The sequence below is a fragment of the Bombina bombina genome, chromosome 10, assembly GCF_027579735.1.
Source record: "Bombina bombina isolate aBomBom1 chromosome 10, aBomBom1.pri, whole genome shotgun sequence".
In the NCBI taxonomy this organism is placed as follows: domain Eukaryota; kingdom Metazoa; phylum Chordata; class Amphibia; order Anura; family Bombinatoridae; genus Bombina; species Bombina bombina.
Genome location: NC_069508.1, coordinates 156,604,025 through 156,620,224, shown reverse-complemented (window position 1 = coordinate 156,620,224; position 16,200 = coordinate 156,604,025).

Here is a 16,200-nt window from a genome sequence, read left to right as displayed (position 1 = left end):
TTAGCTAGTTAGAATAGTTATTAAATAGTTATTAACTATTTAATAACTACCTAGCTAAAAGAAATACAAAATTACCTGTAAAATAAATCCTAACCTAAGTTACAATTAAACCTAACACTACACTATCATTAAATAAATTAAATAAATTAACTACAAATAACTACAATTAAATATAATTACATAAACTAACTAAAGTACAAAAAATAAAAATGCTAAGTTATAAAAAAAAAAAAAATAAGTTACAAACAAGCTACTTACACCTAAACTAAGCCCCCTAATAAAATAACAAACCCCCCCAAAATAAAAAAATGTCCTACCCTATTCTAAATTAAAAAAGTTCAAAGCTCTTTTACCTTACCAGCCCTTAAAAGGGCCTTTTGTGGGGCATGCCCCAAAGAATTCAGTTCTTTTGCCTGTAAAAGAAAAATACAACCCCCCCACATTAAAACCCACCACCCACATATCCCTAATCTAACCCAAACCCCCCTTAAAATAACCTAACACTAATCCCCTGAAGATCATCCTACCTTGAGTCGTCTTCACTCAGCCGAGCAGCGATGGAACCGAAGAGGAGACCCGGAGCGGCAGAAGTTATCCTCCAAGGGGCACTGAAGAAATCTTCCATCCGATGAAGTGATCCTCCAGTCGGCACTGAAGAAGTCTTCCATCCGGGCGATGTCATCTTCCAAGAGGCGCTGAAGAAGTCTTCTATCCGGGCGATGTCATCTTCCAAGCGGGGTCTTCAATCTTCATCCCGCCGATGCGGAACATCCTTCTTTACCGACTTACTACCGACGAATGAAGGCTCCTTTAAGGGACGTCATCCAAGATGTCGTCCCTTCAATTCCGATTGGCTGATAGGATTCTATCAGCCAATCGGAATTAAGGTAGGAAAAATCTGATTGGCTGATTGAATCAGCCAATCAGATTCAAGTTCAATCCGATTGGCTGATCCAATCAGCCAATCAGATTGAGCTTGCATTCTATTGGCTGTTCCGATCAGCTAATAGAATGCAAGCTCAATCTGATTGGCTGATTGGATCAGCCAATCGGATTGAACTTGAATCTGATTTGCTGATTCAATCAGCCAATCAGATTTTTCCTACCTTAATTCCGATTGGCTGATAGAATCCTATCAGCCAATCGGAATTGAAGGGACGCCATCTTGGATGACGTCCCTTAAAGGAGCCTTCATTCGTCGGTAGTCCGTCGGTAAAGAAGGATGTTCCGCGCCGTCGGGATGAAGATTGAAGATCCCGCTTGGAAGATGACATCGCCCGGATAGAAGACTTCTTCAGCGCCTCTTCGAAGATGACATCGCCCGGATGGAAGACTTCTTCAGCGCCGACTGGAGGATCACTTCATGGGATGGAAGATTTTTTCAGCGCCCCTTGGAGGATAACTTCTGCCGCTCCAGGTCTCCTCTTCGGTTCCATCGCTGCTCGGCTGAGTGAAGACGACTCAAGGTAGGATGATCTTCAGGGGATTAGTGTTAGGTTAGGTTATTTAAGGGGGGTTTGGGTTAGATTAAGGGTATGTGGGTGGTGGGTTTTAATGTTGGGGGGGTTGTATTTTTCTTTTACAGGCAAAAGAGCTGAATTCTTTGGGGCATGCCCCGCAAAAAGCCCTTTTTTAAGGGCTGGTAAGGTAAAAGAGCTTTGAAATTTTTTAATTTAGAATAGGGTAGGGCATTTTTTATTTTGGGGGGGTTTGTTATTTTATTAGGGGGCTTAGATTATGTGTAAGTAGCTTAAAATTGTTGTAATATTTTTAAAATGTTTGTAACTTATTTTTTTTATTTTTTGTAACTTAGCTTTTTTTATTTTTTGTACTTTAGTTAGTTTATGTAATTGTATTTAATTGTAGTTATTTGTAGTTGATTAATTTAATTTATTTAATGATAGTGTAGTGTTAGGTTTAATTGTAACTTAGGTTAGGATTTATTTTACAGGTAATTTTGTATTTCTTTTAGCTAGGTAGTTATTAAATAGTTAATAACTATTTAATAACTATTCTAACTAGCTAAAATAAATACAAAGTTACCTGTAAAATAAATATAATTCCTAAGATAGCTACAATGTAATTATTAATTACATTGTAGCTATCTTAGGGTTTATTTTACAGGTAGGTATTTAGTTTTAAATAGGAATAATTTATTTAATGATAGTGTAGTGTTAGGTGTAATTGTCACTTAGGTTAGTTTTTATTTTACAGGTAAATTTATCTTTATTTTAGCTAGGTAAGCTATTAAATAGTTAATAACTATTTAATAGCTATTGTACCTAGTTAAAATAAATTGAAAGATGCCTGTAAAATAAAAATAAATCCTAAGATAGCTACAATATAATTATTATTTATATTGTAGCTATATTAGGGTTTATTTTAAAGGTAAGTATTTAGTTTTAAATAGGATTAATTTAGTTCATAATAGAAATATTATTTAGATTTATTTAATTAATATTTAAGTTAGGGGGGTGTTAGGGTTAGTGTTAGACTTAGGTTTAGGGGTTAATAATTGTATTACAGTGGCAACGGTGTAGGGGGGGCAGGATAGGGGTTAATAAATGTATTATAGGTGGCGACGGTGTAGGGGGGGCAGATTAGGGGTTAATAAATTTAATATAGGTTGCGGCAGGGTCCGGGAGCGGCGGTTTAGGGGTTAAACTATTTATTTAGTTGTGGCGAGGTGCGGGATCGGCAGGATAGGGGTTAATAACTTTATTATAGAGGGCGGCGGTATAGGGGGGCAGGATAGGGGTTACTAGGTATAATGTAGGTGGCGGTGGGCTCCGGGAGCGGCTGTTTAGGGGTTAATACATTTATTATAGTTGCAGTGGGGTCAGGGAGCGGCGGTTTAGGGGTTAATATGTATAGAGTAGCTTGCGGTGGGCTCCGGGAGCGGCGGTTTAGGGGGTAATAACTTTATTTAGTTGCGGCGGTGTAGGGGGGACAGATTAGGGGTGTTTAGACTCGGGGTACATGTTAGGGTGTTAGGTGTAGACAGCTCCCATAGAAATCAATGGGATGTCTGGCAGCAGCGGACTTGTACTTTCGCTATGGTCAGACTCCCATTGATTCCTATGGGATCCGCCGCCTCCAGGGTGGCGGTTTGAAAACCAGGTACGCTGGGCCGTAAAAGTGCCGAGCGTACCTGCTAGTATTTTGATAACTAGCAAAAGTAGTCAGATTGTGCCGCACTTGTGTGCGGAATATCTGTAGTGACGTAAGAATCGATCTGTGTCGGATTGAGTCCAGCGGATCGATGTTTACGTCATAAAATTCTACTTTTGTCGGTCTCTAGCCTTTGATAACTAAGGCGAATCAGCCTTGCCACAAATACGCTGCGGAATTCCAGCGTATTTGAGGTTGACGGCTTGATAACTAGGCCCCATAGTGTTTACTCAAGGTGCGCTAACTTCTGCATGTCGGATTGCGTAGGCTCACTAAATCCCTCACATTAAAGACTTCTATGAGATGCACATTCAAATTATTGTTGGATAATGCTTGAGTGCTAAGCCAATTGTGTGCTAAGCCGAGGGTGCACTAACCCAATGGTGCGCTAATCAGAGGGTGCGTTAAGCCAATGGTGTGCTAAGCCAAGGGTGTGCTAAGCCAATGGTGTGCTAAGCTGAGGGTGCGCTAAACCAACGGTGCAGTAAGCTGAGGATGCACTAAGCCAATGGTATGCTAAGCTGAGGGTGCACTAAGCCAAAGGTATGCTAAGCCAAAGATATGCAAAGCCAATGGTGCACTAAGCCAAAGGTTCCCTAAGCCGAGGATGCACTAAGCTGACAGTATGCTAAGCTAAGGGTGCACTGAACCAACGCATGCTAAGCCAATGGTGCACTAAGCTGAGGATGCACTAAGCCAACGGTATGCTAAGTCAATGATGCACTAAGCTGAGTGTGCACTTAGCCAAATGTGCACTAAGCAAATGGTGCACTAAGCCGAGGATTCACTAAGCCAACGGTATGCTAAACTGAGGGGGAACTAAGCCAACGGTATGGTAAGCCGAGGGTGCAATAAGCTGAGGGTGCACTAAGCCAACGGTACGCTAAGTCAAGGGTGCATTAAGCCAATGGTATGCTTAGCCAAAGGTGTACTAAGCCAAGGGTGCACTAAGCCAAGGGTGCACTAAGCCAATGGTGCACTAAGCCGAGGATGCACTAAGCCAATGGTGCACTAAGCCGAGGATTCACTAATCCAGTGGTATGCTAAGCTGAGGGTGCACTAAGACAGTGGTGCGCTAGTAATGGAGTTCTTTGTATAGTTCTGAGCTATACTATTAAAAGTAATGAGTTACCATCAGGTCTTAAAAAGGGCTAAATTTTACAACTGTATTTTGGATTGCGCTTGAGTGCAGCACTTAACTGTTAACTTGCTAATAGTAGTCCCTGCACTATTCATTAAAAGTATAGGGTGCACTAAAAAAAATTCACCCCGTTAAGATGCCTTAAGGTGTTTAGTTGTAGGAAATATATTTTCATACATGAAAGCTTTTTTCTATTGGCTGATTTGAATTTGGATTTGAAAATCAGCCAATAGAAATGCAAGGGCACCCCTGCATTCAATCTTTAGTGTGCGTTGTAACAGCATGAAGACGACATTGTGTGGAAGAAAAGAAGATGGTTTGGGTGGAAAATAGGAGAAGACACATTAGATGGAAGAGGACAGCCCCAGAGGAGCGCCATAATGGAAGAAAATAGAAGAGGAGCGCCGCCAGAGCTGCCCACCTAAGGAGCCAGATTCAAGTTAGTGAGTACTAACTTTTGAGGCGGGGGAGTTGGGGGTGTTTAGGGTTTGCAAAAAAGATTAATTACTGATGCCTTTTTCAGGGCCTTTTTTTTTCCAGATAGTTTTTTTTTAGTTTAGGATTTTAGGGATTATAGATTAGAAAAAAAAATTTCTGGTGCAAAAGAGTTTGAAATGACTTTATGGAAATTCCTAACAAATGTCCTTCTGAGGGCAAATTTTTCAGATAGGTTTTTTTTTTTTTTATTAAGGATTTTTGTAGCATAGGGTTTGTTTTCATGGCAAAAGCTCTAAAAAAACGTATGCCCTTTTCAGGACATTTTTTAACTTTTATTTTTTTATTTTAGGATAGGATTATATTTTTATAAATAATCTTTTATTGAGATTCTTGGCCAACAAACAATAATGACATACTATAACTAGCAATATACATGTACAGTTGACGTTACCTCCTTTCCATGTTACAGATAAAAACAATTGCATCGAACACATTGACATATGAGGGTTGTACATTACATAGCTATCAGAAATTTGAGAATCTCTGGCCTAGATTTAGAGTTTGGCGGTAGCCGTCAAAACCAGCGTTAGGGGCTCCTAACGCTGGTTTTTACCGCCCGCTGGTATTTGGAGTCAGTCATTAAAGGGTCTAAAGCTCACTTTGCAGCCGCGACTTTTCCATACCACAGATCCCCTTACGTCAATTGCGTATCCTATCTTTTCAATGGGATCTTTCTAACGCCAGTATTTAGAGTCGTGGCTGAAGTGAGCGTTAGAAATCTAACGACAAAACTTTAGCCGCAGAAAAAAAACAGGAGTTAAGAGCTTTTTGGGCTAACGCCGGTTCATAAAGCTCTTAACTACTGTGCTCTAAAGTACACTAACACCCATAAACTACCTATGTACCCCTAAACCGAGGTCCCCCCACATCGCCGCCACTATAATAAATTTTTTTAACCCCTAATCTGCCGACCGCACACCGCCGCCACCTACGTTATACTTATGTACCCCTAATCTGCTGGCCCTAACACCGCCGACCCCTATATTGTATTTATTAACCCCTAACCTGCCCCCCTCAATGTCGCTGACACCTACCTACACTTATTAACCCCTAATCTGCCGACCGGACCACATCGCTACTCTAATAAATGTATTAACCCCTAAAGCTAAGTCTAACCCTAACCCTAACACCCCCTAAATTAAATATAATTTAAATCTAACTAAATAAATTAACTCTTATTAAATAAATTATTCCTATTTAAAGCTAAATACTTACCTGTAAAATAAACCCTAATATATCTACAATATAAATTATAATTATATTGTAGCTATTTTAGGATTAATATTTATTTTACAGGCAACTTTGTATTTATTTTAGCCATGTACAATAGCTATTAAATAGTTAATAACTATTTAATAGCTACCTAGTTAAAATAATTACAAAATTACCTGTAAAATAAATCCTAACCTAAGTTACAATTAAACCTAACACTACACTATCAATAAATTACTTAAATAAAATACCTACAATTATCTACAATTAAACCTAACACTACACTATCAATAAATTAATTAAATACAATACCTACAAATAAATACAATTAAATAAACTAACTAAAGTACAAAAAATAAAAAAGAACTAAGTTACAAAAATAAAAAAATATTTACAAACATTAGAAAAATATTACAACAATTTTAAACTAATTACACCTACTCTAAGCCCCCTAATAAAATAACAAAGCCCCCCAAAATAAAAAAATGCCCTACCCTATTCTAAAATTAAAATAGAAAAGCTCTTTTACCTTACCAGCCCTTAAAAGGGCCATTTGCGGGGCATGCCCCAAAGAATTCAGCTCTTTTGCCTGGAGAAAAAAAACATACAATACCCCCCCAACATTACAACCCACCACCCACATACCCTAATCTAACCCAAACCCCCCTTAAATAAACCTAACACTAAGCCCCTGAAGATCTTCCTACCTTATCTTCACCACACCGGGTATCACACCGATCCGTCCTGGCTCCGAAGTCTTGATCCAAGCCCAAGCGGGGGGCTGAAGACATCTATCCTCCGGCTGAAGTCTTGATCCAAGCGGGCAGAAGAGGACATCCGGACCGGCAAACATCTTCATCCAGGCCGCATCTTCTATGTTCTTCCATCCGATGACGACCGGCTCCATCTTGAAGACCTCCGGCGCGAATCCATCCTTTTCTTCTGACGAATGAAGGTTCCTTTAAGGGACGTCATCCAAGATGGCGTCCCTCGAATTCTGATTGGCTGATAGGATTCAAGTTCAATCCGATTGGCTGATCCGATCAGCCAATCAGATTGAGCTCGCATTCTATTGGCTGATCGGAACAGCCAATAGAATGCGAGCTCAATCTGATTGGCTGATCGGATCAGCCAATCGGATTGAACTTGAATCTGATTGGCTGATTCCATCAGCCAATCAGAATTTTCCTACCTTAATTCCGATTGGCTGATAGAATCCTATCAGCCAATTGGAATTCGAGGGACGCCATCTTGGATGACGTCCCTTAAAGGAACCTTCATTCGTCGTCTAGTCGTCGGAAGAAGAGGATGGATACGCGCCGGAGGTCTTCAAGATGGAGCCGGTCGTCATCGGATGGAAGAACATAGAAGATGCGGCTTGGATGAAGATGTTTGCCAGTCCGGATGTCCTCTTCTGCCCGCTTGGATCAAGACTTCAGCCGGAGGATGGATGTTTTCAGCCCCCCGCTTGGGCTTGGATCAAGACATCGGAGCCAGGACGGATCGGTGTGATACCCGGTGTGGTGAAGATAAGGTAGGAAGATCTTCAGGGGCTTAGTGTTAGGTTTATTTAAGGGGGGTTTGGGTTAGATTAGGGGTATGTGGGTGGTGGGTTGTAATGTTGGGGGGGGTATTGTATGTTTTTTTTTCTCCAGGCAAAAGAGCTGAATTCTTTGTGGCATGCCCCGCAAATGGCCCTTTTAAGGGCTGGTAAGGTAAAAGAGCTTTTCTATTTTTATTTTAGAATAGGGTAGGGCATTTTTTTATTTTGGGGGGCTTTGTTATTTTATTAGGGGGCTTAGAGTATGTGTAATTAGTTTAAAATTGTTGTAATATTTTTCTAATGTTTGTAAATATTTTTTTATTTTTTGTAACTTAGTTCTTTTTTATTTTTTGTACTTTAGTTAGTTTATTTCATTGTATTTATTTGTAGGTATTGTGTTTAATTTATTTATTGATAGTGTAGTGTTAGGTTTAATTCTAGATAATTTTAGGTATTTTATTTAATTAATTTATTGATAGTGTAGTGTTAGGTTTAATTGTAACTTAGGTTAGGATTTATTTTACAGGTAATTTTGTAATTATTTTAACTAGGTAACTATTAAATAGTTATTAACTATTTAATAGCTATTGTACCTGGTTAAAATAATTACAAAGTTGCCTGTAAAATAAATATTAATCCTAAAATAGCTACAATATAATTATAATTTATATTGTAGCTATATTAGGGTTTAATTTACAGGTAAGTATTTAGCTTTAAATAGGAATAATTTATTTAATAAGAGTTAATTTATTTCGTTAGATTTAAATTATATTTAACTTAGGGGGGTGTTAGTGTTAGGGTTAGACTTAGCTTTAGGGGTTAATACATTTATTATAGTAGCGGTGTGGTCCGGTCGGCAGATTAGGGGTTAATAATTGTAGGTAGGTGGAGGCGACGTTGGGGCGGCAGATTAGGGGTTAATAAATATAATATAGGGGTCGGCGGTGTTAGGGGCAGCAGATTAGGGGTACATAGGTATAATGTAGGTTGCGGCGGTGTACGGAGCGGCAGATTAGGGGTTAAAAAAATATGCAGGTGTCAGCGATAGTGGGGGCGGCAGATTAGGGGTTAATAAGTGTAAGGTTAGGGGTGTTTAGACTCGGGGTACATGTTAGAGTGTTAGGTGCAGACATAGGAAGTGTTTCCCCATAGGAAACAATGGGGCTGCGTTAGGAGCTGAACGCTGCTTTTTTTGCAGGTGTTAGGTTTTTCAGCTCAAACTGCCCCATTGTTTCCTATGGGGGAATCGTGCACGAGCACGTTTTTGAAGCTGGCCGCGTCCGTAAGCACCGCTGGTATAGAGAGTTGCAGTGGCGGAAAATTATGCTTTACGCTCCCTTTTTGGAGCCTAACGCACTGAAAACCCAGCCATACGCGGGTCGTTACTGACAAAACTCTAAATCTAGCCGTCTGTTTGTAAAATTTAAATAATAGCGTTTAACAGTGGCTAATGCAATGGTTGCTTATGAACCAACTGATATAGGAACAGAGGTGCTCTAAATATAACCAAATAAATAGTATATTTATATTTAGTAGACTTGAGCAGCGGATAAACACCGCTTGGAAATTAGTACACAAGAATAAGATGATTAGTTAGCTTTAAGTAATATATGCCACATAAGTAAAATAAATGTACCCATATTGGCTAAGATAGGATGCTGATGGGACTAACTGTATATTTTTATCAAGCATTATATGTTATGGAATAGGTGAACCATGGGAATCTGGGTATTATTGCTTCAAACTATTAATTAGAATCTCTCACACCCTCGCCGGCTGAGGTAAGGGAAGGGAATTTGGACCTTCTAAACGCTATTGAGACATATAAATTATGAAAACACATATAAATAAAATTGTCATCAACCATAATGATAGTGGTGAATTGTGGGTAACATGAGATTAAATTATAACAGTAGTTTATACATGGCTAATAAATAAGATATAGGAGATAGATAAGGGTATGTCAGTGGGTAACCACTACTTGAAATGATGTTGAATAACAAAGATTAGCCAATCTATATTATGGTATAGAGTATATTTTTATGGAGAGTCTAGAGCACTTATGCTGAAATCTGAGAGACTAGGTCATCCAATGTAATAATTGATAATAATAGCTTATGAGTGTATTTGGTCGCTCTAGGGCTTCTAAGAGAATAGGTTAGCTTACACAAGAAACTCTATAATGAGGTAAAGGAGTTGCTGCATTGGCCAGATAAGTGGTGGTACCTGAGTGTTAATAAGAATGGGTATCTTATAGCTCTGCTTAAGTGATATGTGAGCCCTTATAACTATATGGAATTTAATAGTGTCTGATAGCTATGAGAGGTGAAGACAAATGTCGAATCCCCTAACTAATAAAATTTCCTTAAAGCTGGCATCACAACATTTCTTATTACAAATAACTCTATGAGAACCGTATATTAAGATAATTATACAATAGACTTCCTGTGGGAGGAGCGTAGTGGAAGTGGTGTACGCTCAAGCTCTCCTGTGTGAAGAGCACCTTAACAACAGATTCCCAGCCACAGAGCCTTATTGTGGGGAGAAAAGAAATACCCTACCTGAGGAGATTAAATGGCATAAGTAAGTCCACCCCTATAGGCTGGTTGGGACTAGCCTCAAACACAGAACCGAAGCTACATACCTGGCGGAAAAGCAGTGCAACAAGCTGTGAATTGCCGGAGGCGCAATAGCTGAAAATAAAAAGAAATACAACACCGGGCAAAAGAAATAACCCATATCAGAAGCTGAGCGCAAAGGAGCCTGACCCAGGTGAGAGGTGTCCCATCCGGGACGGGGACACAGAAAAACAGCAGCACAGTGGTAAGAAGTTCGTGGAGTGTGCCCTGGAAGCACAAAACAACATCCTCGAAGTAAAGCCCAAGCGATTGGCAAGTCATAGCTACCCGGTTGATAGAAAGAAACTATCCGATAGCGGCAGCAGAGTCTGGCATCTCCTTACCCCCCTCTGTAAGTCGGCGCAGCACAGTGTCGTCACATCCGCGACCCGGAGCACTGGCAAAGTCTCGGCGTGTGAGTGCAGCAAGCAGCAGGAGCGCTGTGGCTCCAAAGAAAGCATACAGTACCTCGGGAGAGAAGGCTCCTTGAGAGTATACATCCAACGCCGTGAAGATATTGGGGGGTAAGTACCATTATAAAGGCTATATAAGAGGAGAGGTAATAAGCTACATTAAAAAGGCTGTTATTCCACACGCATTGAAGGTTTGTGTATTTCTGCTGCCTGGGTCACAAAGGGCTACTACCGGTGATATAAGAAAAGCTGTAGGCAACAACGGCAAAAACAAACACATTTTGAGCACAAATAATAATAAGCTCATACCACTGTTGCTTGTTTTATGTACTATAAAATTCAGTGTTTGACAATAAGCCCTTAAATACATCAGGGGCTACGGAGACAGTATCTTTTTGCATAGCATTATATAATAACATATGACATTTGAGTCGTCAAAGGGATAAGCATAATCAAGGCAACATTACTACCTATAAAGGGAGTTCGGGGGAACCCACAGAATATTGAAGGACATTAGCCCAAGTTGCGAAGACTTGGAAATAAAAGGAGGAAGTACCCTGATTAACTCCTTTAAGAGTCACCATTGAAGTCTGACTGCTTGAAAAAGCTGATCTATTATGCCTGGCCAAAATTTTCTGCTATCTGGCTGTGGGTCTGAATAAGTGACTTTACAGAGACATAACAGAGGCTATTTATCCTGAGCCATAAGGAGTAATACAAGAGCTAATATTCCCACATGAAATAGAATATTTTTGTTAAATTTGTATTTTTACTGCATTTAAAGCTGGTTTCATATAAGTTCATATATTATGTGGATATAGCAGAGCTCATACGGAAGGATACTGCTTGGTGTTTCAGACTACATTAGAGTTAAGGGATTGGGCAGAAACATAGGGTGAGAGGAAATTATTTTCTTCCCCAAGGAATCTGGAGCTTAGGCCTAGCTTAAACAGGCAAAATGTGTGTTTTTGGGTTTTTTTAGAGTAAGGGGTGGAGAAAAGGAATCTCTCAGATAAAGTCAAAAGTGAGAATATATGCACGCATCGTTTATAATTTGTTTATAGGGAATAAGATTGGGTGTTGAATACTGGCTGGATAACTACCGATACCATTAGCTACAGAATGTAAGCAGACAGGGATCTAGGGCAATATCACATAGCACAGCTCTTTATTCAAACTCAGTTCACAGTTTTTGGCATTCGCACAATATTGATAATTCACTAATTCACAGTTAGATATTGGTACACAGGCAAGTCTTTTTTTTCTCCTTCTTTCTTCGTAACACACTCTCACACACACTCACCCTAATTCAAATACACTTGTACACAGGAATACATATACACACACATATATATATATGAATAAAAGCACATTTAAATAAGAATAAGGAGAAGGGCGAATATAGTCTTTCTTTTCTCTTTCACGCAATCCACAAGCACATTCACGGTCTTTAAAGGGTCACTAAACCCAAAATCTTTCTTTCATGATTCAGATAGAACATACACGTTTAAAGCACATTACAATTTACTTCTTTTATTTATTTTGCTTCATTTTTTAGATATCCTTAGTTGAAGAAAAAGCAATGCACATGGGTGAGCCAATAACATGAGGTTTCTATGTGCAGCAACCAATCAGCAGCTACTGAGCATATCTAGATATGCTTTTCAGCAAAGAATATCAAGAGAATAAAACAAATTAGATAATAGAAGTAAATTAGAAAGATGTTTAAAAATGCATTCTCTTTCTAAATCATGAAAGAAAAAATGTGGGTGTCATGTCCCTTTAATTTATGGAAAAATATATTACGAGTACAAAACCCAGATCCCTGGCAATGCCGATGAAGAAAGATAAAAAAGTAAAATGGTACTGGACACAGGTCCAGAGCCCACCTTAGAAACACAAACTCACACAATAACTAGCTCTGAAAACCAAATGACACCTAATCAGTTAGCTGAGTTACTCCTACCGCAATTTGACATACTCAAAAAGATAATTATACAATATGCAATAAAAATGAACATGGTGACTGTCTTTTATATGAAGAACTTCCCATAGAAATTCAAGAGTCAGACTGTGATGTCAGAATAGGTCACAAGCGAGGAACATAAAGATATATTCAGCTTCCGTAGACCATACTGTCCCCCTTGTACACAACTGTGAAGTTAGAGAGTGACAGTCAATTATTAAGGTAGGGGTTTGGAAGGTTTCTGGCTGTAATCTTGTTTCCCCAATGTCTAACACGAGAATGATATCCCCTACATAGCTGCTGCTAGACCACTTGCCCAGACAAAAGTTAGATATGAAGTATGGCTCATCTACCCATAGATCCTTATGAAGGCTTCATCTCACCAGCGGACCAAGATCCCCCAGCGACCAGCCGCATCACCAGGGGATCAGGGTTCCACTTCCTAGATTCCAGCAGGGAGTAGCAGCCATGGTTTAAGAGGAGTGGTTTGACTATCGTAACGGTCCTTGTCAGCTGCACAGCGGCATCCCCCGGCTGCTTAGAAGGCCTATCTAAGTTGGCACGAGAATACTTATCTCAAACCTCACCTTCCATGTCATGCGATTGTGTAGGAGTAGCTGAAGCGTGTCTCCTCTCTTCATCAGCATTGTTGCGTCGTTCCGCTTGTAAAAGCTTGGCAAGTGAGTTGAATTGGCACTCCATCTTGTGAGCCAACATATGTAGCATGGTAGCGGCTGAGGATTCCATCTTGAATATCTGCTTGGGTTCCATGAACGCTATAGATCAGCACTTCACCACTCTATTCTAGGATCCGGAAGTTTAGCTAGCATTGTATGGCATAATGTTCCCACTGAGTACAGTAGCTTTACCCGGTTACCCAGCAAAGTGTTGTCAGGCCGCCACCTTAGATCATGAATAGTCCTTTTTTGAGGTTTCTGCTTAAAGGATTATAATAAAAACAATATCACCTTGGACTATGATAGCTTCTTAGTAGGAGTTTGAAGTATTACACTAGGATGACAGTATGAGCAAGATAAATAGCAGATTGTTCAAGGAATTGGTAGAGCTCCTAAATTTTGCACAAGAGCTGCTGGTGCAATGCCGCCCCCTGCAGACTCACGGCCAATGGGCCACCAGCAGGGGGTGTCAATCAACCCGATCGTACTCGATCAGGTTGAATTGTTGCGATTCCTGTCCACCTGCTCAGAGCAGGCGGACAGGGTCATGGAGCAGCGGTCTTTGTGACCGCTGCTTCATAACTGCTTTTTCTGGCGAGTCTGAAGGCTCGCCAGAAATACGGGCCATCAAGCTCCTTTCGGAGCTTGATAGATAGGCTCTTTAGGATAGGTTTACTGGTTGGAATTTTTAATTTTGGTAATTTTGTTTATTTTTGGAAGTTTTTTTTAAAAGATTTTTAGTAATGGTAGTGTTCTTTATTTTGTGTAACTTAAGGGGTCTTAGGTTAGGAATCTTGAATGGGGTGGCTGTCAGGGGTTTTGTAGTGTAGGGTTAGTTTGTGATGGGGGTTATGTTGCACTAGGGTGAGAGCACATAAGGGTTATTAGTTTAGAGAAGGATTATATAAATATACCAAGTTTTAATTATATGCGTTTTCTTGTAAAATGCATATTATTTTAACTGTTGTATTGTTAAACAGCTGGTGGAGTTTCTGTGCTTTTTTTTGTCAGTAACTGCAACTTTAAGTTTTACATAACTGCATTTGTTAAACTTTGCAAAGTTAAACAGTATGCAGTTATGTAAATCTATAAAGTGCCGCTACTGTTTTTTATAACATTTTATATAACAAAAAATAAAATATATATTTTTTTAAAAACACAAGCAATAGCTGTTTAAATTCAATACAATAATTAAAATAATATGCATTATACAAGAAAATGCATATACATTAAACAGTGTATATACATGTATAGACATAGGTCCTATAGTTTTAATAGGAAGGTTTTTTTTTTCTTTATTAGTAAGGTAGATCGCAGACATGACGTAGAGATAGGCATTTGGTGGGAGCTTGCAGGACGTTCATTTTAATGGGGAAACATCACCTGTAGTGTGATATTTTCCAAGTGCTGTCCTGCAGGTTACGTAAAGGTTTTCAGTAATTTTTGTGTTGCCACCTTTTGAGTCCTGAGATTTTCCAGTGTGAGTCAGGTAGTGAAGGTTTAGTAAAAGTAAGGTTAGAAATGCATTATTTGAAGTGTTCCTAAACAGAAACCTCTTTTTGTTTCAGTGAATGCACTGTGTAGGAATACTTCAAATACAGAACCACCCCCATCATCGCTGATAGTGCTAACGAGTGGCGATGATGGCGGACATTTGCTGAATCCACAATCCCTATTATTTCCTATAGGAGATACATCACTACTCATCGGCACTTTGCGGTTCAGCCCCGTTTTTTGGAATATAAAGTCAGACCGACAGACTGCAAGTCTGGCAAGGCCAAAATGGCATTTTCTTATCTGTCTTGCTATGTTTTGAATATTGGGGCCTCAGTGAGGTCCAGGAAACAGATGCATGTGTATGAATGATCTCAAAATCAATTAAAGTGGAAAGAGCTAAGGGGTGTCACAGTGGAGTTTGGACAACATTTAACCTTTGGTTCTTCTTCTATTTTGCAGTGTCCATCAGTTAATTGTTTACTTATTTGCAATGTGCATAATAGCCAGGTGTGCAGTAGGCAAACATTAGGTACAGGGTAGATATGGAGTCTAGTTTGAGTATGACGATCTTCTATCCTAGAAAAAGTACAGAAAAGGAGCACCGGCTATGTAAAACTTAACATTTATTCAAACGATCCTTAGAACAAGGAGAAACACAGCAAACATGTTTAAACATATAAAAAGGTCAACACACAGTACAGCTGTGAGCCAAAACGCGTCAGCGACCTTTTTATATATTTAAACATGTTTGCTGTGTTCCTCCTTGTTTTAAGGATCGTTTGAATAAATGTTAAATTTTACGTAGCCGGTGCTCCTTTTATGGAATTTTTTTACATTTGCATTGACCCAAGTGTAGCATGGCTAATACGGCACAAAGCCACAACTCCCCAATTTGGCTGGATGGATCCAGGAAGCCTGCCAGAGAGTTATTGACAGCTAAAGTTAGCGCAGGTCACAATAAGCAATATCTCGATCGCACTAACGCATATATTGAAAGTTAATGATTGCGCTTGAGCGCAAAACAAAATTGTGCTAAACTGATAAGTGAACCTGAAGACCTAGTGTAAATTATAATGGTTAAAAAATGTTCAGCAAACACAACATACTTACATTAAAATAAACTATTAGTCACATATATATTTTCTGATAAAATTATCTCATATAAAAATCACATTGTTTTTTTGTTATAAAAAGCTAAAAGAGGGAGAGGGCGGAGCCAGCAGCAGCGATGGAGGCTGTGTAATTTCTGAGCTCTGTGATCCAGCTCCATAGATTTGCTCAAAATGGTTACACTAGCCCTAATTTCAACATGCACGGCATGATCCGGTGTCAGACTACCGAATGGAGAACCCCAAGATCACTTTTTTAACCGACTCCAAATAGTTTGATGCGGGTGCTATCACGATCGCTACTAGTGACGCATTTGGAAACAACCCGACAGGACACAGGCCTCCGTGCCGGAGT